The sequence below is a fragment of the Aethalodelphis obliquidens genome, unplaced genomic scaffold, assembly GCF_003676395.1.
Source record: "Aethalodelphis obliquidens isolate GAN/ISIS:26980383/991018 unplaced genomic scaffold, ASM367639v1 scaffold4, whole genome shotgun sequence".
NCBI classification, from domain to species: Eukaryota; Metazoa; Chordata; class Mammalia; order Artiodactyla; family Delphinidae; genus Aethalodelphis; species Aethalodelphis obliquidens.
Window position 1 is genome coordinate 73,880,637 of NW_020837948.1, and position 24,920 is coordinate 73,905,556.

The 24,920-nt window shown below is 41.3% G+C and overlaps 1 non-coding gene across 1 annotated transcript; it reads right to left on the reverse strand.

Moving 5' to 3' along the window:
* Nucleotides 1–4,672: 4,672 nt before the first annotated feature.
* LOC113617748 (U6 spliceosomal RNA) lies at nucleotides 4,673–4,774 on the reverse strand. Its single transcript, XR_003431758.1, has one exon. It is a non-coding gene; the product is annotated as a U6 spliceosomal RNA (small nuclear RNA).
* Between the last annotated feature and the right edge of the window lie 20,146 nt (nucleotides 4,775–24,920).

The following is a 24,920-nucleotide window of genomic DNA, read 5'->3' on the forward strand; positions in this document are numbered from 1 at the left end:
AAAGGTCACCGAACAATTGTAATTTTTCCCAGTGATCATTAAGATCACTTTGTACAGTTTCAGCCTGCATGGTTAGTTTTACAGTACTGCACTACAGCACAAAGACTGCCTGTATTTGAAGTTTTACCTTATCTATTAGGATAGTAAGAACATGTGGGCTTTGGAGCCTGGGTGCCTGGTTTCAAGTCCTGACCCCAGCACTGAACTGCTTGCTGTCTGCTGCTGACCAACTAAACCAACTTATCCGAGACTCAGGTTTCATATTTGAAAAACATAGAAACAATAATAATTACCACGTAGAGTTCTTGAGGTAGCAGACGAGGAGGCCTCTGGAAATGCACCTAACATTCAGGAAGCATTCAATAAATAAGCTCTGTGAGAATGGAGACCCTGTCTCTTTTCTCCATTGTAATATCCCATCTAGAACAAAGCCTGATATAGAATAGTTGCTCAATAAATATTTGGTGTAAAATGTTAAATAGTTGTGTTTAATGTTCAACAAATGTTAGTGACCTGATTCTCTTCCTCTTTTCTTTTCTTGCTTTCTCAGAGCTGTACACTTTCAGGGAGTTGAGATCATGTGACCAGTTTTTCTGAGAACCCAGGAGGTTCTTCAGTGTCCTTCCCTCGCCGTCAGTGCTGTCTTGTTTGTCCCAGCCCGTTTGATTTAGGTGGCAGGTCACTCAGCAAGGTTAACATTTTTCACATAAATAATGAACTCATACAAATCTATAGGAAAAACATTAAGTCTTCGAAGATGGGAAAAGAAAAGAACAATTAATTTGCAAACAAACTTAACAAATATTTAGACAAATTCAGCCTCACTTCACAACCAAGGAAATATAAATCAAAACCTGAGAGATGTAAAAAAAAAAAAAAAAAAAAAACCTGAGAGATGTTCTCTTTGTGGTCACAGATTTCCAGAGTGATGGAGACAGAGACTAGTGATAGTGAGGTAAGAAGACTGTCTTCTCAACGGCTTTGCTTGTCAGAATTGGTATAATCCTTTTAGAAAGCAATTAGAACACAAGGACCATGGACCTTTAACCCAGTAATTTTACTTCTGGAGACTGATCCTGAGCATTCAATGTGGATGAAGCTTTTGCGTAAAGGTTTTCATCACAGTGTTATTTTTAAGAGTGAAGATGGAAAGCTACCTATATGCCCAACAATAGGGACTGTTTATGTGGAAGATGGTATATACACTTTTTTTTTTTTTTTTTTTTTTGCGGTACGTGGGCCTCTCACTGTTGCGGCCTCTCCCATTGTGGAGCGCAGGCTCTGGACGTGCAGGCTCAGTGGCCATGGCTCACGGGCCCAGCCGCTCCGCGGTATGTGGGATCTTCCCAGACCAAGGCACGAACCCATGTCCCCTACATCGGCAGGCAGACTCTCAACCACTGCGCCACCAGGGAAGCCCCTATATACACTTTTTATTAAGCAGTAATATCTGTAAAGAGTTCGTGTATAAAGAGTATATGTCAAAATGTTTGTGATTGTGATAGAACATTGTATATAATAAATATTTTAAATTACATATAAAATGCAAACAACTGATATCTAAATGCCTTCCTGGAAGAAAATGTGAATAACTACCATTTATTGTGATTTTACCATTTTCCAGAACCTTTGCATATTTTATTTCTAATTCTTATAACAATCCTGCTTGTTAGATATTGTTATGCCCATTTTACAGATGAGAAAATGAGGCTCAGAGGGCCAAGTAACTTTTCTGAAGCTCCAGCTACTTTTGTACATCTGTTTTATAGTAAAATCTGTGCCTCCTTGCCAAATCAGACTCCTTTATTTGGTTGAGGTTGTTTTTTCAAGTTATGAACTAATGAATAATTTTCTAAGTTTCTGTGTTTTAAAATATTTAGAAGCATAGACTACTTTAATAATGATCATGGTTAACAAGAAAACAATGCAAACTTAATAAGTCGTGTAATCACTCTGAGCCTCAGTAGCTATTGGATAGCTCATTTTATAGGGCTGTATATCAAAATTAAAGTGAGATAGCAGATAACGTGTACAAAACACTCCAAGTTATTAAAGGAAAGGTGTTAACTGGAAAGGTGTTATTAAAGGAAAGGTGTTAGTTTTAACTGCTCTTTTCCTAACATCTTAAATCGAAAGTTTTATCTACTTCAGTTATTTATGAGTTATCATTTTTACTTTAAATATTACAAGGGTTGAAAACCTGCAATAAAATGAGTGCTTCCTCACTTACAGATTTTAACGTCTATCTCAGTTAAGAAAGGGGGGGGGGCAGTAGTCATTGTTTTGCAGAGTTGATATGGAAAACCTAACATACATCCAGCATTCTTTGGGAAAGGAAATAGAAGGCTCCTGTATCAGATGTTTTGGAAAGAAAGTAACTGCGGAATAGGCTGGAAGTTCCAGACAGGAGCTTTCCCAAAGCACTTTTATTGATTCTTGTTGAGTACTCATGGAGTTGAAAATCTCTGTCTCTATTTTTCATATTCTGAGTCTGACACATTGCTGTCAGTGGTTATCTAGCTGTTTTTCTGAGGATTTGGTGGTGATGTTTTTGCTGCTTTTGGCTGTGTATGTGTGTGTGTGTGTGTGAGAAGAGCATCACCAGATCCTAAGCACTTATGGAGCGTTACCTTCAGGGCTGTTAACTCTGGACTCTCTCCAGGCTGCCAGGATCGTCCTAGATGACTCTTCCTGAAAAAAGGACAAGGTGCGGCTCATCCTCAAGGATGATTCAGATCCCCTGTGAACCTCATCAGTTTATCTGGGTTTTGTCCCTGGGCGATCTGGAAGTGCCCGCAGAAATTTAGGAGATGCAACCATCTTGTTGTTTCTGCACCAAAAGAGACTCCTGAACAGCTTCTAGGAAAGCAAGTAGAAATGTTTGGCTGGGGCAGCTGCACCTCGACTTTCCTATAAAGTTCAAAGGGTTATTTGGCCAGTGACTCCCTCCCAAAGCCTGCTTTTGTGCGGCCACAGTTCTAACTATAGGACTGCCTGCCACCCAGATCCCTTAAAGGAAGGTGCCTTCAGAGCACAGCTCAGCTTGGGGTAACTTTCTAAGAAGAACTGACCTTTTTTTCTTTAAGAGAGAAGGAAAATTGGCATGGAGTCAGACATCAATAAATATACAGTTGGTTCCATTTACACGACACACTTTGAGTCCTGCCTTTTACACTGAATAGTAGTTATCTCCCCAGCACAGGTTTCAACTGTGAAGTATGGGTGCTTCAAGCTTGCCTACTGGAAACTGTTCAGGGTCCTTTCTCTCTCAGCTGTAATAACATTCACTGTGATGTAAGTTCCACCAACATCTTTCAGCCCGGGAGGAAGTTTGGTTTGGCTGATTTAAACTTAAAATAGGGAAAGAAAAGCTTGTTTTCTTGTTCTTCTTCTAGACTAGGCTGCAGTTTTAAATTAAGTTGTTATAATCACCTGTACTTATTTATAAGTGGAAAACAATCTCACGCATTGACTACAATCTTTGGCAGACTCTGATAAGATCCCAGATGATCTAGGAGATGATTGTAAATTGTTTCCATGCATGCTTATTTATGTTCTTCTTGGACGCTTTCTCAATGGATAGCACTCTGTCTTATATGTAGGAATATGGCCAAATGACAGGTTTAAAAACTTGTGTAAAGAAGACAACTTTTGGAGAAACTAGAAAAACAATGTCCAACAATAAAAAAAATGGCTGTGTTCAAGGATGGCAAAAGCTTGTGAACCTTTTCTTTCAGGATCAGATAGCCTAATTTTAGGTTTGTGAGCCATTTGGTCTCTATCACAACCACTTAACTTTGCTGTTGTGATGCTAAAAAGCACAGATAATGGTCTGTGGGTGAGGCTGTGATCCAATAAAACTTTATTTACAAAACCAGGCAGCTATTTGCGGGGGACAGTTTGCCAATTTCTGAATTACGGTATAATCCATTTGATGCATGCATTTGGTATGTTGCTTTCAGCTGAAAGTAAGGGAAAACCCAACTAAAGACAGCTTAAGAATCATGTTAATTCACATAAGAAGATTATCTCATGTAAGAAGTCTCATTATAGGGAAGTCCCAGGGCTAGTTAATTAAAGCAGTTTGATGATGTCATCCAAGGCCCAAGTTTGTTCCATCTTTCATCTTTCTGCTCTCCCATCCTTGGCTCATTGGCTTGTCCTCAGGCTGACATGGCTTCCACAGTTCTAATGTTACATGTAGATGCAACAACATCTGGCAGAAGAAATAAGACTTTTCCCCTACGTATTTCTTTTTAAGAGCAAGACAGTCTTTCCAAGAAGACCCTTCCATTCCATAGACCATGTCTTATCGACCAGAATTGGACAGAACATTTCAAGAAGGGTTTGAACAGTATTTGCCTACAGCTTCCATGACACCAAACATGGTGACATAAAACAATGGAAAATTATTCTGTCACAGTAGTTCTGGAGGCCAGAAGTCCAAAAGCAGTATCAAAATCAAGGTGTCAATAGGGCCGTGCTCCCTCTAGAGGTTCTAGGGGAAAATTCATTCCTTGCCTCTTCCACCTTCTGATGGCTGCTAGCATTCCTTGGCTTGTGGCCACGGAATGCTCAAATCTCTCTTTGTTCCATTTTCATATTACCTTCTCCTCTGTGTGTCTGTGTGAAATCTCCCTTTGCCTTTCTCTTTCTCTCTCTCTCTTTTGTTTAAAATATGGAATGCTTCACAAATTTGCATGTCACTCTTCTGCAGGGGCCATGCTAATCTCTCTTTGTTGTTCCCATTTTAGTACATGTGCTGTGGAAGCAAGCAATGCCTCTCTCTTATAAGGACACTTGTGATGGCATTTAGGGCTCACCCAGATAATTCAGTGTACCTGACTTATCTCAAGATGCTTAACTTAATGACACCTGGAAAGAGCCATCGTCCAAATAATGTAACATTTACAGGTCTGGGTATTAGGATCTTATAACTTTGGGGACCATTATTCAACCTGCTACTGTCATGGAGAACTTTGATTGTCAAAGTAAAAAACTTTGACTTTTTTTAAAGTAATAGCCATTAAATCAACTACCAGCAAGAGGGAACTACCATGATTTTTTAATATTAATTAAGATTTACTTAAGTCAAATAAGGGAGGTGTCGGCCTAAAAACGTTGAAATTCAGCAGGCATGGAAAAATCTGGAATATGACTGTTAGATAGGCAAACATCAGTATCTGCTATAGCATACTTGTATGCAACTATTATGTTTAGCAAGAGCACACGATGACTTAAGAAAATAATTTTTATAAAGTAATAGGAAAAATTTTTTTTCTATAGTATGGTCACAACACAGAGTGAAATACTCCTGAGCATAAAAAAAATGGAGACAATACACTAAAAAAGTTACTAGTGGTTTTCTGGAGGTGGTGGGAATTTGGGTTATTGACTTTCTTTTCTCTCCTTTTTTGTATTTTCCAAAATGTTTATGAAAAGTATATATGTTGCTTAAATTAAAATAATAAATCAATAGCATTATATTGTTAGATGATATTACTAGAGTATTTGTTTTTTACATCTTTATTGGAGTATAATTGCTTTATAATGGTGTGTTAGTTTCTCCTTTATAACAAAGTGAATCAGTTATACATATACATATGTTCCCATATCTCTTCCCTCTTGCGTCTCCCTCCCTCCCACCCTCCCTATCCCACCCCTCCAGGCAGTCACAAAGCACCGAGCTGATCTCCCTGTGCTATGCGGCTGCTTCCCACAAACTATCTACCTTACTTTTGGTAGTGTATATATGTCCATGCCTCTCTCTCGCTTTGTCATAGCTTAACTTACCCTTCCCCCTCCCCATATCCTCAACTCCGTTCTCTAGTAGGTCTGTGTCTTTATTCCTGTCTTACCCCTAGGTTCTTCATGACATTTTTTTCCCTTAAATTCCATATATATGTGTTAGCATATGGTATTTGTCTTTCTCTTTCTGACTTACTTCACTCTGTATGACAGACTGTAGGTCCATCCACCTCATTACAAATAGCTCAATTTCGTTTCTTTTTATGGCTGAGTAATACTCCATTGTATATATGTGCCACATCTTCTTTATCCATTCATCCGGTGATGGACACTTAGGTTGCTTCCATGTCCTGGCTATTGTAAAAAGAGCTGCAATGAAAATTTTGGTACATGACTGTTTTTGAATTATGGTTTTCTCAGGGTATATGCCCAGTAGTGGGATTGCTGGGAAATATGGTAGTTCTATTTGAAGTTTTTTAAGGAACGTCCATACTGTTCTCCACAGTGGCTGTATCAATTTACATTCCCACCAACAGTGCAAGAGGGTTCCCTTTTCTCCACACCCTCTCCAGCATTTATTGTTTGTAGATTTTTTGATGATGGCCATTCTGACTGGTGTGAGATGATATCTCATTGTAGTTTTGATTTGCATTTCTCTAATGATTAATGATGTTGAGCATTCTTTCATGTGTTTGTTGGCAGTCTGTATCTCTTCTTTGGAGAAATGTCTGTTTAGATCTTCTGCCCATTTTTGGATTGGGTTGTTTGTTTTTTTGATACTGAGCTGCATGGGCTGCTTATAAATTTTGGAGATTAATCCTTTGTCAGTTGCTTCATTTGCAAATATTTTCTCCCATTCTGAGGGTTGTCTTTTGGTCTTGTTTATGGTTTCCTTTGCTGTGCAAAAGCTCTGAAGTTTCATTAGGTCCCATTTCTTTATTTTTGTTTTTATTTCCATTTCTCTAGGAGGTGGGTCAAAAAGGATCTTGCTGTGATTTATGTCATACAGTGTTCTGCCTATGTTTTCCTGCCTATGTTTCCCATTTGTTTATTTTTGTTTTTATTTCCATTTCTCTAGGAGGTGGGTCAAAAAGGATCTTGCTGTGATTTATGTCATACAGTGTTCTGCCTATGTTTTCCTGTAAGAGTTTGATAGTTTCTGGCCTTACATTTAGGTCTTTAATCCATTTTGAGCTTATTTTTGTGTATGGTGTTAGGGAGTGATCTAATCTCATACTTTTACATGTACCTGTCCAGTTTTCCCAGCACCACTTATTGAAGAGGCTGTCCTTTCTCCACTGTACATTCCTGCCGCCTTTATCAAAGATAAGGTGACCATATGTGCTTGGGTTTATCTCTGGGCTTTCTATCCTGTTCCATTGATCTATCTGTTTTTGTGCCAGTACCATACTGTCTTGACTACTGTAGCTTTGTAGTATAGTCTGAAGTCAGGGAGCCTGATTCTTCCAGCTCCATTTCTCGTTCTCAAGATTGCTTTGGCTATTCGGGGTCTTTTGTGTTTCCATACAAATTGTGAAATTTTTTGTTCTAGTTCTGTGAAAAATGCCAGTGGTAGTTTGATAGGGATTGCATGGAATCTGTAGATTGCTTTGGGTAGTAGAGTCATTTTCACAATGTTGATTCTTCCAATCCAGGAACATGGTGTATCTCTCCATCTATTTGTATCATCTTTAATTTCTTTCATCAGTGTCTTATAATTTTCCGCATACAGGTCTTTTGTCTCCTTAGTTAGGTTTATTCCTAGATATTTTATTCTTCTTGTTGCAATGGTAAATGGGAGTGTTTTCTTGATTTCACGTTCAGATTTTTCATCATTAGTGTATAGGAATGCCTGAGATTTCTGTGCATTAATTTTGTAGCCTGCTGCTTTACCAAATTCATTGATTAGCTCTGGTAGTTTTCTGGTAGCATCTTCAGGATTTTCTGTGTATAGTATCATGTCATCTGCAAACAGTGACAGCTTTACTTCTTCTTTTCCAATTTGTATTCCTTTTATTTCCTTTTCTTCTCTGATTGCTGTGGCTAAAACTTCCAAAACTATGTTGAATAAGAGTGGTGAGAGTGGGCAGCCTTGTCTTGTTCCTGATCTTAGTGGAAATGGTTTCAGTTTTTCACCATTGAGGACGATGTTGACTGTGGGTTTGTCATATATGGCCTTTATTATGTTGAGGAAAGTTCCCTGTATGCCTACTTTCTGCAGGGTTTTAATCATAAATGGGTGTTGAATTTTGTCAAAAGCTTTCTCTGCATCTATTGAGATTATCATATGGTTTTTCTCCTTCAGTTTGTTAATATGGTGTATCACGTTGATTGATTTACGTATATTGAAGAATCCTTGCATTACTGGAATAAACCCCACTTGATCACGGTGTATGATCCGTTTAATGTGCTGTTGGATTCTGTTTGCTAGTATTTTGTTGAGGATTTTTGCATCTATGTTCATCAGTGATATTGGCCTGTAGTTTTCTTTCTTTGTGACATCCTTGTCTGGTTTTGGTATCAGCGTGATGGTGGCCTTATAGAATGAGTTTGGGAGTGCTCCTCCCTCTGCTATATTTTGGAAGAGTTTGAGAAGGATAGGTGTTAGCTCTTCTCTAAATGTTTGATAGAATTCACCTGTGAAGCCATCTGGTTCTGGGCTTTTGTTTGTTGGAAGATTTTTAATCACAGTTTCAATTTCAGTGCTTGTGATTGGTCTGTTCATATTTTCTATGTCTTCCTGATTCAGTCTTGGCAGGTTGTGCATTTCTAAGAATTTGTCCATTTCTTCCAGGTTGTCCATTTTATTGACATAGAGTTGCTTGTAGTAATCTCTCATGATCTTTTGTATTTCTGCAGTGTCAGTTGTTACTTCTCCTTTTTCATTTCTAATTTTATTGATTTGAGTCTTCTCCCTTTTTTTCTTGATGAGTCTAGCTAATGGTTTATCAATTTTGTTTATCTTCTCAAAGAACCAGCTTTTAGTTTTATTGATCCTTGCTATCATTTCCTTCATTTCTGTTTCATTTATTTCTGATCTGATATTTATGATTTCTTTCCTTCTGCTAACTTTGGGGTTTTTTTGTTCTTCTTTCTCTAACTACTTTAGGTGCAAGGTTAGGTTGTTTATTCGAGATGTTTCCTGTTTCTGAAGGTAGGATTGTATTGCTATAAACTTCCCTCTTAGAACTGCTTTTGCTGCATCCCATAGATTTTGGGTCGTCATGTCTCCATTGTCATTTGTTTCTAGGTATTTTTTGATTTCCTCTTTGATTTCTTCAGTGATCACTTCTTTATTAAGTAGTGTATTATTTAGCCTCCATGTGTTTGTATTTTTTACAGATCTCTTCCTGTAATTGATATCTAGTCTCATAGCATTGTGGTCGGAAAAGATAGTGGATACAATTTCAATTTTCTTAAATTTACCAGGGCTTGATTTGTGACCGAAGATATGTTCTGTCCTGGAGAATGTTCCATGAGCACTTGAGAAAAATGTGTATTCTGTTGTTTTTGGATGGAATGTCCTATAAATATCAATTAAGTCCATCTTGTTTAATGTATCATTTAAAGCTGTGTTTCCTTATTTATTTTCATTTTGGATGATGTGTCCATTGGTGAAAGTGGGGTGTCAAAGTTCCCTACTATGAATGTGTTACTGTCGATTTCCCCTTTTATGGCTGTTAGTATTTGCCTTATGTATTGAGGTGCTCCTATGTTGGGTGCATAAATATTTACAATTGTTATATCTTCTTCTTGGATCGATCCCTTGATCATTATGTAGTGTCCTTCTTTGTCTCTTCTAATAGTCTTTATTTTAAAGTCTATTTTGTCTGATATGAGAATTGCTACTCCAGCTTTCTTTTGGTTTCCATTTGCATGGAATATCTTTTTCCATCCCCTTACTTTCAGTCTGTATGTGTCTCTAGGTCTGAAGTGGGTCTCTTGTAGACAGCATATATACGTGTCTTGTTTTTGTATCCATTCAGCCAGTCTGTGTCTTTTGGTGGGAGCATTTAATCCATTTACATTTAAGGTAATTATCGATATGTATGTTCCTATTCCCATTTTCTTAATTGTTTTGGGTTTGTTATTGTAGGTCTTTTCCTTCTCTTGTGTTTCTTGCCTAGAGAAGTTCCTTTAGCATTTGTTGTAAAGCTGGTTTGATGGTGCTGAACTCTCTCAGCTTTTGCTTGTCTGTAAAGGTTTAATTTCTCCATCAAATCTGAATGAGATCCTTGCTGGGTAGAGTAATCTTGGTTTCAGGTTTTTCTCCTTCATCAGTTTAAATATGTCCTGACAGTCCCTTCTGACTTGCAGAGTTTCTGCTGAAAGATCAGCTGTTAACCTTATGGGGATTCCCTTGTGTGTTATTTTTCCCTTGCTGCTTTTAATATGTTTTCTTTGTAATTAATTTTTGACAGTTTGGTTAATATGTGTCTTGGTGTATTTCTCCTTGGATTTATCCTGTATGGGACTCTCTGTGCTTCCTGGACTTGATTAACTATTTCCTTTCCCATATTAGGGAAGCTTTCAACTATAATCTCTTCAAATATTTTCTCAGTCCCTTTCTTTTCGTCTTCTTCTTCTGGAACCTCTATAATTTGAATGTTGGTGTGTTTAATGTTGTCCCAGAGGTCTCTGAGACTGTCCTCAGTTCTTTTCATTCTTTTTTCTTTATTCTGCTCTGCAGTAGTTATTTCCACGATTTTAACTTCCAGGTCACTTATCTGTTCTTCTGCCTCAGTTATTCTGCTATTGATCCCATCTAGAGTATTTTTAATTTCATATATTGTATTGTTCATTCTTGTTTGTTTCATCGTTAGTTCTTCTAGGTCCTCGTTAAATGTTTCTTGCATTTTATCTATTCTATTTCCAAGATTTTGGATCATCTTTACTATCATTATTCTGAATTCTTTTTCAGGTAGACTGCCTATTTCCTCTTCATTTGTTTGGTCTGGTGGGTTTTTATCTTGCTCCTTCAACTGCTGTTTTTCTGTCTTCTCATTTTGCTTATCTTACTGTGTTTGGGGTCTTCTTCTTGCAGGCTGCAGGTTCATAGTTCCTGTTGTTTTTGGTGTCTGTCCCCAGTGGCTAAGGTTGGTTCAGTGGGTTGTGTAGGCTTCCTGGTGGAGGGGACTAGTGCCTGTGTTGTGGTGGATGAGGCTGGATCTTGTGTTTCTGGGGGGCAGGTCCACGTCTGGTGGTGTGTTTTGGGGTGTCTGTGGACTTATTATGATTTTAGGCAGCCTCTCCGTTAATGATTAGGGTTGTGTTCCTCTCTTGCTAGTTGTTTGGCATAGGTTGTCCAGCACTGTAGCTTGCTGGTCGTTGAGTGAAGCTGGGTGCTGGTGTTGAGATGGTGATCTCTGGTAGATTTTCGCTGTTTGATAATATATGGAGCTGGGAGGTCTCTTGTGGACCAGTGTCCTGAAGTTGGCTCTCCCACCTCAGAGGCACAGCACTGACTCCTGGCTGCCGCACCAAGAGCCTTTCATCCAGACGGCTCAGAATAAAAGGGAGAAAAAGTAGAAAGAAAGAATTAGTAGAAGTAGAAAGAAAGAAAGAGAGGGAGGGAGGGAGGGAGGGAGGAAGGAAGGAAAGAAGGAAGGAAGGAGTGAAGGAAGGGAAAAAAGAAAGAAGATAAAGTAAAATAAAATAAAGTAAGATAAAATATAAAGTTATTAAAATAAAAAAATAATTATTAAGAGAAAAAACAAAAAAAAGGAATGGATAGAACCCTAGGACAAATGGTAAAAGCAAAGCTATACAGACAAAATCTCGCACAGAAGCATACACATACACACTCACAAAAAGAGGAAAAGGGGAAAAAATCATAAATCTTGCTCTCAAAGTCCACCTCCTCAATTTGGGGTGATTCGCTGTCTATTCATGTATTCCACAGATGCAGGGTGCATCAAGTTGATTGTGGAGCTTTAATCTGCTGCTTCTGAGGCTGCTGGGAGAGATTTCCCTTTGTCTTCTTTGTTCTCACAGCTCCCAGGGGCTCAGCTTTGGATTTGGCCCCGCCTCTTCGTGTAGGTCGCCGGAGGGCGTCTGTTCTTTGCTCAGACAGGACTGGGTTAAAGGAGCCGTTGATTCGGGGGATCTGGCTCACTCAGGCTGTGGGGAGCGCGGGGCACGGAGTGCAGGGCGAGCCTGTGGCGGCGGATGCCACCATGATGTTTCACTAGCCTGAGGGGCGCCGTGCGTTCTCCCGGGTAAGTTGTCCCTTGATCCCGGGACCCTGGCAGTGGCGGGCTGCACAGCCTCCCCTGAAGGGAAGTGTGGAGAGTGACCTGTGCTCGCACACAGGCTTCTTGGTGGCGGCAGCAGCAGCCTTAGCGTCATATGCCCGTCTCTGGGGTCCGCGCTTTTAGCCGCGGCTTGCGCCCATTTCTGGAGCTCCTTTAAGCAGCGCTCTTAATCCCCTCTCCTCGTGCACCAGGAAACAAAGAGGGAAGAAAAAGTCTCTTGCCTCTTCGGCAGGTCCAGACTTTTTCCCGGACTCCCTCCCGGCTAGCCGTGGCGCACTAACCCCCTGCAGGCTGTGTTCACGCAGCCAATGCCAGTCCTCTCCCGGTGCTCCGACCAAAGCCCGAGCCTCAGCTCCCAGCCCTGCGTTCCCCAGCGGGTGAGCAGATAAGCCTGTTGGGCTGGTGAGTGCCGGTTGGCCCTGATCCTCTGTGCAGGAATCTCCCCGCTTTGACCCCCACACCCCTGTTGCTGTGCTCTCCTCCGCGACTCCGAAGCTTCCCCCTCTGCCACCCGCAGTCCCCGCCTGCGAAGGGGCTTCCTAGTGCGTGGAAACCTTTCCTCCTTCACAGCTCCCTCCCACTGGTGCAGGTCCCATCCCTATCCTTTTGTCTCTGTTTATTCTTTTTTCTTTTGCCCTACCCAGGTACGTGGGGGGTTTCTTGCCTTTTGGGAGGTCTGAGGTCTTCTGCCAGCGTTCGGTAGGTGTTCTGTAGGAGTTGTTCCACGTGTAGATGTATTTCTGGTGTATCTTTAGGGAGGAAAGTGATCTCTGCGTCTTACTCTTCCCGCCATCTTCCTGGAAGCTGAATCTAGAGTATTTTTAAAGATAATATCAGTTTATTTTGTATCATGTCACTTAATTTCTCTATCTCATTTAGTTTACCATATCATGAAATTACACAGAATAGTCACAGATTCTACCCAATTTTTTCTGCTTTCAAAAAGACCTAGAACCCTTACCCTGTCACTAGAGTTATCTTTCTGAAACACAGGTTGTGAGATCCATCATGTTTCTCATCAAAAACATGTAATGTCTTTCTGTTGCTTTAGAAAGTGTCTTTTCTTTTTTAACTTTGGCACTCAGAGCTCTCCACTACCTCGTCCAAATTCTTTTTCAAAGTCCCTGACACCAGATGTCCACTACATTCAGTCATGTACTTCTTGCTCTGCCATGCCCTTTTACACTCTTCCCCAAGATGATTTCTAACTCAGGGGTTCTCACTGTGCTCCCAGATGGAGGAGCAGCTCAGCTTCCCCAAGGATCCTATTAGAAATGCAAATTCTCAGGCCCCATCCTAGACCTACTGAATCAGAAACTCTGGGGGTGAGCCTACGGACGCGTATGTTAACAAACCCTCTAGGTAATTTCAATATATGCAAGTGTTTGAGAGGCTCTGGGTTAGCTCTCTTTGTCCTACTTTCTTTATTATTGCATTGTTACATCTGTAGCTATCAACATTGCTAGAATAACCACTGTATTATTCTTCCTAGAGAATTAATTTGTAAATCAATTTTATAAGCATATATTGTGCCAGCCATCGGCCTTCCAAATGAATAACATACCTATATTCCTATGATTTTCTTGCTATATCAGTCATTTTTCCTTTAGGTAAGTATTTCTTATCCTGTTTTAATGTATTTTATGCATACAAGTCAATGAACCAGGGCAAGAATGAACACGTTTTCTTAATGATCCTCTGGATCACTTATTCTAAAATCATTGAATGCCTGCTTTGAGCCAGGCATTGTCTATGATTCAAAGCCGTTCCTTCAGCTGTGGTTCATTGAATAGGCCTGGTAATACAGGACCATCCCTCCATCTCTCCCTTTTTCCTCAGCTAAACCGAAAACATACCCAGAAGAATTATGGCCAGTGTGTCTAAAGGCCCAAGAGAACCCTCCACCAAATGTACTTGTAGTTTTAAGACCTTGGGGAGATCATCTTTCCCCAGAGTCGTACATTCATCGTTGGTGGAAGTAGAGATGGTAAGGGTTTTTTCCTTTGTATATATGGACTCTCATGGGCTGGAATTTATGAGCTTCCATAGAGCTCTGTGGTGAGGGAGGGCTCAGGTCCTACTTTTTTCTCCACTGCCATCTGAAGGAAGTGTGTTTTGACCTCTGATCAACACCTAACCCCATGGCTGGCACAGAGTAAAGGCCTACTAAACAACTATTGAATAAATGGAAGAAATAATGGAAAGAACGATGGATGGACAGAAGGATAGAAGGAAGAAAGGGAGAGAGAGAGAGGGAGGAGGGAAAGAGAAGGAAGGAAGGAAGGGAAGGAGGGAGGGAGGGAGGGAGGAAGGAAGAGAGAAGGAGGCAGGGAGATGGCTAAGGGTAGATCAGACACAGCTTCTGATGTGGGGAAATGCTTATGGGAGACAGGTAGAATTGGAACTCCAATACCTAACCTGTGCCAGATACGTAGGTAGATAGGTAGATAGATAGATAGATAGATAGACAGATAGACAGACAGGTAGATAGATATGCTCTAACAGTAAATTAACTGTTCCATTTGGTTCCCTCCCCTTGGAGGATGTTTTCAGCAGCTCCTCCCTGGTGCAAAGCATGGGGCCTCTCTGCAAGTCTGAGAAAAGGGCTTTGTGAATTATAAAGCAGAATGCATATGGCGATTAACTAAGGCATCACAAGCAAGGACGAGTCTCCTCAGCAGTCCCAAGAGAGACTGTTTTGACTTCTTTTTGTCATTTGAATTCTCAAAATTGTCCCCAGCTTAGACCATATCAACCTCAAATGATCTATGATTTAAATTTCCACTCTGAAAATCTAAACAACTTGGGAATTGTAGGAACTGGACCACTTGGAGATAATTTATAAATAACATTCGCCTTTCAAATGGCCTGTCTTCCCAAAGAGCCCTCTGTCCTGTCAGTGGGACTGCTCCCAAGGCCCAAACTGCTCAATTGGGCCAGCAACACTGAAGTCGCTGGTGGGAACATCTTACCTCTGATTCTTCTAAGAATTTTGGACACTTTATTGAAACATTTGTTTTTCCTCATATAAAATGTAGACTAAAAAGTTATTAGCTATCTTTAGGTTTGGAAAGGCTTTCAGGATTTTAATGCATGTGATTCGCTCAGCATTTACTTTGTCTACTGCTAAAATAGTTGAAACTCAAATCAAATACTAAGCAGAGCCCAAAACATCCTGGATACATAGTGATGTTCAGGGGCGTTAAACAATGACTAAGCCCTCCGCTCCTTTTTCACAGAACTCTGTGGACATGAAAGGGAGCCATTAACACCATCTTTTCCCCTCCCTTTCTTTCAGGTCAGTCCTGGTGGGCACAGCCTTACCCTGTGTTTGTCTGTGCCTCTGAAAGGCCAGTCCAGCTGTGTTAAGCTGGACAGTAGTGTTTTGTGGGACCAAGGCAGACAAGACCATGCAGAGTTGACTGGCCTGGGAAATGATCCCTGTTATCATATGTCTGTTGGGTTCTCATGTTGATATTTTTTTCCTTGCCTCTGCCGGGCTGGAGTGATCGAAGTCTCATGTCTGTTCACACTCTGGGATTATGATACATCTCATCAGCCCTCATTACTGCTCAGGGAGGGGCAAAATTTTTAAACGGTCAAGTTCAAAGGAGAGTACTGCTAGCTCTGATCTCTGTTTCTCTAGCAGAATTCCACCAGCCCCATTCCTACACCTAAAATGCACACGCTCAGCCCTCCCCTGCCCCTGGCTGGAGGTTGAGGTGAACATTTTTTCATTTGCGAAATATACGGCATAATACACAGAGGTGTGCTGTTTCAAATACAATGGGCACGTGTACATGTTAAGACAGAACACATACCCATTTCTGAGAACATTGTTCAGCTTGGAAAGCATCTGAAAAGGCAGCTTCATAGTGGGACTCTTCTCTGTTTCTCTCTGGGTCCCACAGAGTTGTTCTTTTTATTTATTTATTTTTTATTTGTTTATGCTGGGTCTTAGTTGCAGCTCGCCGGCTCCTTAGTAGCAGCAGGCAGGCTCCTTAGTTGCGGCACGTGGTCTCCTTAGTTGCGGCAGGTGGGGTCCTTAGTTGTGGCTCACAGACTCCTTAATTGTGGCATGTGAACTCTTGGTTGTGGCATGCATGTGGAATCTAGTTCCCTGACCAGAGATCCAACCTGGGCCCCCTGCATTGGGAGCACAGAGTCTTATCCACTGTACCACCAGGAAAGTCCCCACAGAGTTGTTCTTTGTGTGGCCTCCACCCCTTCTCTTTTGTTCCCCCTTATGTTTTATAGCATTGCTTTTCTAACGGGGGAAAGAAAGTTCCTAGGGATGTGTATCAGCATTTCTATGTATACTTTAAAAAAATATGTCATATTATAACAGAATTCCATAATTTGGGAACCAATAAAAGACTACTGTTCTCATAATATAAGCAAAGAAAGTAAAGTTTGACAAGTTCTCTTTGCTGGAGGGAATCTGCAGCATGAGTCTTCAAAGGGGCACCTGCTGGGGGTGCAGTCTCATCTTCCTAGGTGGGTCACGTCAAGATCTTCTTGGGTGGTCGAGCATAACATTTTTGTTTATAAAATAGGAAAAGAAAACATTTTTAAGGTTCAAAACAATTCTAGGCAAAGATAACAGGAAACACCTGTATCTTTCCTGTAGGATCAGACTTGAGGTGACTGAGCTGAGACAGGAGTCCCCCTGCCAAGGTAGGAGCCACATATTCGGGGCCTTTGGTCCAGGATCACGATGAGAAAGGTAAGTGTTGTGTGTGAAGACAGCCGTGGCTTCAACAACACAGGCTTTGCCTTCATTGCGTGGACATGGTTGCCCTAGGCAAATGGAAAGAGAAAGAGGATTAAGGGCAGTGAGTCCAGCAAGGGGCCTCAGAATGGGGCCTGCAGAGCTGGCAGCCAGGAGGCTGCAGTAGCTTTCCTTGTGAAGCATATGGGGAGGAAGAGGGACAGAGGCTCCTTCCTAATCTTCACTGATGGTGCCCTGGGCAGGGGGTGGGAGCAGAGGCCCCACCTGAGCAGAGCAGACAGCAAAGTTAATTCCTAAAATTCTTAGCGGGGAGGCAGCTCTCTGCAGGTGACTTCATGGTGTCACTTCTGCAGGGCCTTCTGAACCTACCCAGGTGTGTTAGTCCCACAGTCTTCATGCGCAATGGCTCTGGGGCACAAAGAGAGTGAGTTGGATAAGAGTGGCGACACAGGGGACAACATCAGAATCATAGCAAGCAGATCTAATAAGTGAGTTAACGGTGAAAAGAAGAGAAAGCCCAGTGAGCACCAAATGCCACAAAACTCCCCACGTCCCACAGCTGTAGATGGGGCAGGTGAGGACAACTGGGACACAGTTTTGTGGAAGAGCTGGTGGGACACTGTTTTGGCGAAAGGATAACCTCCCTGTCATGCTAGGGACGCATAGCAAGCAGCACCAGGGGAAACCAAGCTGCAGAACAGGATGGGCCTGAGAGAGGGCTCTAGGAGCTGAGCATGGCGCCAGCCAACGTGCAGCAAGGAAACCGTGACTTCAGTCTTCTAACCCCAAGGAACTGGATTCTTCCAGCACCCTGAATGAGCTTGGAAGTGAATTCTTCCCCAGAGCCTGCAGATAAGAGCCCAGCTAGCCAGCACTTTCCTGTTGGCCTGTGGGACCCTAAATAGAGAACTCAGCTAAGCCCACTCAGACTTCTAACCTGTAGAAGTGGAAATGATATGTGAGGGTGTTAAGCCACTAAGTTTTTGGTCATTTGTTGTGCAACAATAGAATAGTAATACAGCAGCCATGCTCATTCATGTGTGTATCGTTTGTAACTGCTTTTACAATACACCCGCAGAGTTAAGTAGTAACAACGGAGACCTCGTGGCCTGCAAAACCTAAAATATTTACTATCTGGCTCTTAACAGAAAAAGTTTACTAATCTGTGCTTTAATCAAAAACATAACCTCACCTCAGATATGTTTAGTGAGAGTTTTATGCCCGACCCAAGGCCTGCAAGAAACAGGACTGACATCTAGGAACGCTCAGCAAATATGCCTTTCATCAAACTGAAACAGGCCAAAAAAACTAGTAGATACGAGGCTGTCCTGCAGACCCATTCTCCATTCCAGTTTTTAAAAGGCTGGGGGGAGAGAGAGAGAGAGAGAGAGAGAGAGGGAGGGAGTTCATTCATACATTCAGAGGAAAGAACTCAGAGCGATGTGTACCATCTGCATATTGGAGATTGTCATTTTCCACATTATGAATTTTTATAGTAGTTAAATTTTGTGTAACAAATTTGTACTAACTTAATAATAATTATAACCATATGATTATTAAAGGGTACATTTATTAAAGGGTACATTGTGCCCCACTGTGTGCTCCTTGGAGCAGTGGCCTGGAGGAAGAGAAGGTATGAAACCTATTGCTTTGTGATCAGAACTTGAATTCACTCCACTGATTCTTGACTTTTCCTCCCTTCATAGTGCCCCTTCTACCTTCGTAGTGGGACAAGTCAGGGTGATGCAATTCTTCATTCACCATTGTTGTTTATCTAGAAGAGTAATTATCAACCATTTTAGAGTTACAGTGCCCTCTAGACACACACACACAGACACAGACACAGACACACACACACACACACACACACACACACACACAAGATTTGGCATGGTATGTATTTAGCTAATTTGAATTAAAATTCATATGATTCTGAAGATTGGAAGAAAGAGTTGAAGAGTTATATTGGTACCCTCAGGCTGTGATAACCAATTACCACAAACTGGGTGGCATAAAACAACATACATTTATTCTCTCACAGTTTTGGAGGCCAAAAGACTGAAATCAAGGTGTTTTCAGAGTTGGCTCCTTCTGGAGGGTCTGAGGGAGAATCCATTCCATGCCTCTCTCCTAACTTCTGATGACTGCTAGCAATCCTTGGAGTTCCGTTGGCCTATAGCTGAATAACTCCAGTCTCTGCCTCCATTTTCACGTGGTCTTCCTCTTCCTGTGTCTGCATCTCAAGTCTATCTCTGCCTTTCTCTTTTAAGGACACCTGTCATTGGATTTAGGCGACCCTAAATGCAGGATGATCTCATCTTGAGATCCTTGATTATACGTACAAAGACTGGTTTGCCAAATAAGGTCACAATCCAGGTCTTGAGGGTTAAAACTTGGGTATATCTTTTTGGAGGCCCCAGTTCAACTCACTACAGAAAGTATTTGCATGTTCCTGTAGCTGATAGCAAAAACTTTTTCTCAATTTCCTAACTACCAGTTAAAATCAATAAATCTGTCCTATATAGTAGGAAGAATTGTTTTGCTTTTTCTCATGGGGCTTAATGAATACTCAGCTCCTCTCATCACGATCCTGTGAATATAGATGGGACAATTCCTCAATGGCAAGGCCTGTGAGAGATGCCAAAACCTTCGCCACTGTCCTGTATGGGTGTCCCCACCCTCTCTTGTCCTTTTCATCCATTTGGACAAAACCCAAGTTAGGGCAACATTAGGTGTGTCAACAATCAGGGTAGTTATCCTCAAGTGTTAAGTCTAGGATAGAACCCTGTGGAGTCTTTCTGTAGGTGGGAAATTGCTTGTGCTCTCTAGCAGAGGAGTATGGGTCTCTCCGGAAACAAGTCCATTGCCACTATTGTCCATTTGGCCTTGGGAAAATCTGATGTTGTGATCTGGGTTCTCTCTCTGTAAAGAAGGTACGACAATGCCTTGCTACCTTACCAGGGTGTTGTGTGAATTTGCTGACACCCGTAAAGCTCCCTGAAAATGAAGAGGCTTACATAAGTCCCTGGTATTATTCACACAGCAAACGTTTTCCCCTGAGAATAAAGTAATAAATGGTACCATTGTGCAGCTGGTGGAACGTATTCAAAAGTTTCCGTTCACAACTAGTAGATCAAGTTGTGGGCGGCTGTATGGACTTTCTGTGCTCATGCCAAGCTGCGTCCAAAACAGCGGCACAATGGACGCTCCTGGAATGAAAAGCCGCACTGTAAGAGACGGCCACATCGTGGCATTGCATCATATAGGACAGTCCTGTGTAGCCAGTGATTTCATATGCACCTCTTCCTTATGGCAGAAAGGAACAATAGCAGAAACAGTGGCCACATGGATATCTGACGTGACAGCTATTGAGAAGCAACTGTCTTCTTCCACCACATTGACAAACTGCCCAAGCCTATGGATGCTCACGATTGAGGGCAGGAGGAGGGATTATAATTATAGCTCTTCTTTCTTTTTTCCTTTCTGAATTCTTGGGCCAGGAAAAGCCAGCGTTCTAAATCAGATGGTGTACAGGTTAAGGACCTATTCTCTTTAAATACAATTCATCTGGGTGGGAGTATGTGGGAACAGTCTGGACAGAATGCTACTGGCTGGCCTAGGAGATAAGAGAGGATTGCTTTTCCACCATTATAAGCCCTGGAAATACTCCAGGACATGATGTTGGGAAAATGCCTTCTTTCTTTTTTTTTAAATTTAATGTAACTTAATTTAATTAATTAATTAATTAATTAATTTTGGCTGCTCCGTGTCTTAGTTGCGGCACGTGGGATTTTCGTTGCAGCATGTTTAGCTGCGGCATGCGGACTTCTTACTTGCGGCATGTGGACTCAGTTGTGGCATGCGGACTTCTTAGTTGCAGCACACGGACTTCTTAGTTGCGGCATGCAGACCTCTTAGTTGCAGAATGTAGACTTCTTAGTTGCAGCATGCGAACTCTTTGTTGCAGCATGCATGTGGGATCTAGTTCCCCAACCAGGTATCGAACCCAGGCCCCCTGCATTGGGAGTGTGGAGTCTTACCCACTGGACCACCAGGGAAGTCCTGCCTTCTTTTAATTTTGGGACTTTCAGCCTCTGGATGCCACATCTGAGATGACAGGTATTTTGATTAAATAAGAGGAAGATTAGCTACTGAAGATGTTGCATTTAATTTTTAAAAGTAATCATGTTCGATGAGAAATATTTGGGGATTACATTAACAGACTTCCTTGGATCAGGGTTATCCCTTTGGTGGTAAATATTCTCACATTAAAGAGCTGAGGAGGAATCACAGATCATGGAATTTTTTAGCTGTTAGTGGTCTATCTTGATATTAAACTATTTGATAACTTTTTAAATCCCATAGACAAGCTTGCATTTTTTCCCTCTTTGTTCAGTGACACCAAAATTAGAAAAGAAGATCTTTCTAAGTATTTAAGCTTCGAAGTTGGTTAAAACCTTTAGATTGTGATGCAAGGGCTATGGAGAAGGATTGTGCAACCCACAGGGTACATTGGATTCCCTCTGGCCTCTCCCTCCCACATTTCTGTCACATCCTGTTTTCAGAGAACCTTTCATTCATTCATTCAGTGCCCTACTATACCCTAGACAGTGTGCTAAGTGCTAGGGATACAAAAAGATGATGGGTGCACAGCCACTGCCCTCAGCTAGTGAGGAGCAAAGTGATGCGTATCATCATGGAAGCAAGGTGAGAGCTAGAATAAGTGAAGGAACGTGGGGTGTTCCAGGACACGTAAATAGGTCAGTATTCTTGGGAGAGTCGAGTTTGACTGGGGGAGTTGGAGGAGGATGGCAAGAAGCAATGGGAATTTAGGCAGGATGTGGGCAGGAGAGGTGATAGAGGGTTTCATATGTGCTACAGATGAATATGATGTATCCTTTAGGTGATAGGGAGGCAGTGGAGTGCGCATCCTGGCAGCAAGATTAAAGATGGCTTGTAAGGGAGTAAGACTGGGGATAAGGTCAAAGCAAGAATCCCGGAAACAGGGGATAACAACCTGAGCCAAGGCAGAGTTGGGATGGAGAGGAAGGGATGCAGAATTAGTGGTGTGTTTGGAATAAAAGACAAGGAGACATTCCAGGAGGATCTGGCACGTTGCATGTACCTCTGCATGAATAGACAGATAATATTTTTGGCATAGAGGTCATGCCAAGAGGCAGTGAACAGTTTTTTTAGTGGACTACAGTAAAGCATGACTGGCTTTGATAAAAGCCCATGGAGATTGTGTCTGGTGAACTGACACCAGGAGATTCCATTCAGTCAGCTTTGTGGAAACCAGAGACTAGTTTCTTACACCTAGTCCAGGCCTTTCTTGCCTTCTTCAATGTGCCTTTGTGTTCAGTCCCCTGTTTGAATACCAATTACTCTAGAATGTCTTTTGTATTCATCAACATCATTCTACATGGGCAATAGTATTAACAACTACCATCGTTGGGAGACTACCATATGACAGAAGTGTTACATACACTTTTAACATTTCTTAATAGCCCTGCAAAGAAACTGTTATTAACTTGAGGCCCAAGAGGTACCCTAAGGCTACACAGCTAGTGAGGCAGAATGTGATTTGCACCCTGGGCCTCCTGAAAAAGCCTGTGCTGTTTTCACTATGCTTCAGGGTTAGCCACCATTATAACCCATTGTCCAGTCACGACCCTGGGCTCTGTATTTTGTCCTCAGTGACAGAGACCAGTAAAAGTGTGTTATATACAAAATACTTCCGAAAATATACAAAAGTGGGTTTTGCCTGATTTCCATGAAGGGGTTTGGGTTTCAGGGTTCCAAAGCTTTTAAAAGACTAAAGACTGTGTACTAACAAAAAAATTTAAGGAACAAATTACTTATTCTGATAAATCGTACTTTACAATACAAAATGGTCCAGGTGATTAATAAAAATTACATAACTCTTTCAGAGAGAATGGAATCAGGAGGGATGCTTCAATTCCTTAACCATAAGGATGTGTAGAGCTTCTTTAGGAGTAAACATTCTAGAACCTAAATGTGGGCAGGACCTGACAGTGATTACTGGGGATGATGGATGGGTGAGTTCAGATTTTATTCAGTGGTGTTGTCCCATCGCTACTCAGTAATTAGTCTACTAATCATCTACTCTATTTGGAACACTGCTTTTGGTACTGGGAAGGTGAAAAGAAATGGAGATACAAAAAAAAGTCAAAGTCATGGTCCCTCTTGAGACTTTCAGGAGAAGTGAAAGACAGTTATCAATGCCCTCAAAGGTTAAAGCAGTAACAGGTATCTCAAGGATACTACTCAGGACAACAGAGTTTAATAGCTGGGCCTTAGAGACCACTTTGTCCAAACTTTACAGTTCGCAGATAATGGAATTAAACCCAAAGGTGTTTGTGATTGCCTGAGGTCAGAAAGATAGCTGATGTGAGCGCTACCTCTGCCATGAGCTGCTTGTATTGCTGTTATTTTTATTTAATATTTAATTTAAAAATATGTAGTACATTCACTTGAGACGGAGAAAAAAGAGAATCTTCTGTTTAACTCAGGAAAAAACACCAACAAACCAAAAAGATCTCAGCCTGTCATTTGGGAGGGACTGATCATGGAGAGTTGTTAGGCATATGCCTGGATCTTCATTGCAGCGTTTTTAAATAATAGTAACATATAGGAAGCAACTTGAATTTCTATCATCCGTGGACTGAATATATTAGGATTAATCCACACGTTGAAATATTATACAGCCATGAACAAAATGAGGCAGATCTATGTGTAATTGATGTAGATGTATTTTAGGTGAGAAAATTGAGGTGTAGATCAATGTTATATATCCCTTCAACAAGTTTTTTACAGTCTCAGCTCAATGTGAGTTAACATAAAATAATTTTTCCCAATGATAGCTATAGTAGATACTATCATTTTTGTTGTCCGAGATCTATTATATATCTTTTCCATATTTTAATACTTTCCCACAATTTAAATTCCAGTTTTCCAATGTAGAATAAACAACAACAACCCTAACTGCCATTTCGCATGCCCCAAGTTTGAGGACATATAATTTAGTTTCCATAAATAAGATATACTTACAAAAGATTTTAACTTAGAACTGACATTTGTTTAAAAAGGAGCATCCATCTGTCCCCTCTCAGCAGAAGCAGTGTGTTGGAGCCAGAAGTTGTGGTAGCTTTCTGACTTTGGGTTTTGTTTTTATTTTTTATTGTGACAATAAAATTCCTGAGGTGAGTTCCTTGGAGCTCAGCCTGGGGTCTGTTTCATCAGTCCTATCAGAGGTTCAATGACTTTTCTGTATCCCCCCAAATGAACCCCTTTTTGACAAAGGGATTTATCAGAAATCCCTTTATCAGCTAGAGTTGATTCCGTTGACCTGCAACTAAGCACCATCACCAATACAAATACTTTCACCCTACTCTGTCAGATTCTCCTCTACCATTATTTAATGATACCTCGGGCAGGTCTCATAGTTATAATTAAAAATTAAATCTAATTTACCTTAGAATTTCCATTGTGTCCTTTTTAAATCTTATATCCAGTTGTCTACCCACATCAGGCAGGCAGCCAGGCAGGGAGTGAGACATTAGTCACTCTTTCTTGCAGATACCCTCAAATTCTACTACCAATGATTCCCTAAGTGTCTGCTTCCCTCATTTGTTAGTTAGAAGGTTTGGTAGAAGCCCTGCCTGAATGAGGATGGATGAAGGGTGTGGAGTTGTTGGGTAGGGCCCAGAAATAACCCTTGCAACACGAACACTGCACGCCTGATAACTCTGACCTCTTTTAGGTGCCATATAGACTGGAAAGAGTGAAGCTAGGATGATGGCTGGGGTAGAAGATCCAGTGCTTTAGCCTCTTGAAAAATCCTGAGAGAGGTGTCTAGAAATCCTCTTGAAAATACAGGGTACAATTAGTTCTCAGGTCTGGGTCTTTTTGACTAGCTGTTTGGTGTCAGGAAGAGTCTCACTCAACATCCTAATAGTATCTGGTTAGAAGTTTTTATGGCAGATACAGCCTGACTCCCGTCGTAGAAACTGAACACTTAAGCCACTCACTCTCCCAACTGCTTTTGCAGCTAGGATAGAGGCATACGATCTGGGCTCAGCCAGTTAGACCCACAAGCTCTAGAGTATGATGAGAGAGTTGGTGATAATAAGAAGTAGAAACAAGACATTCTGGTTATGAGTGGC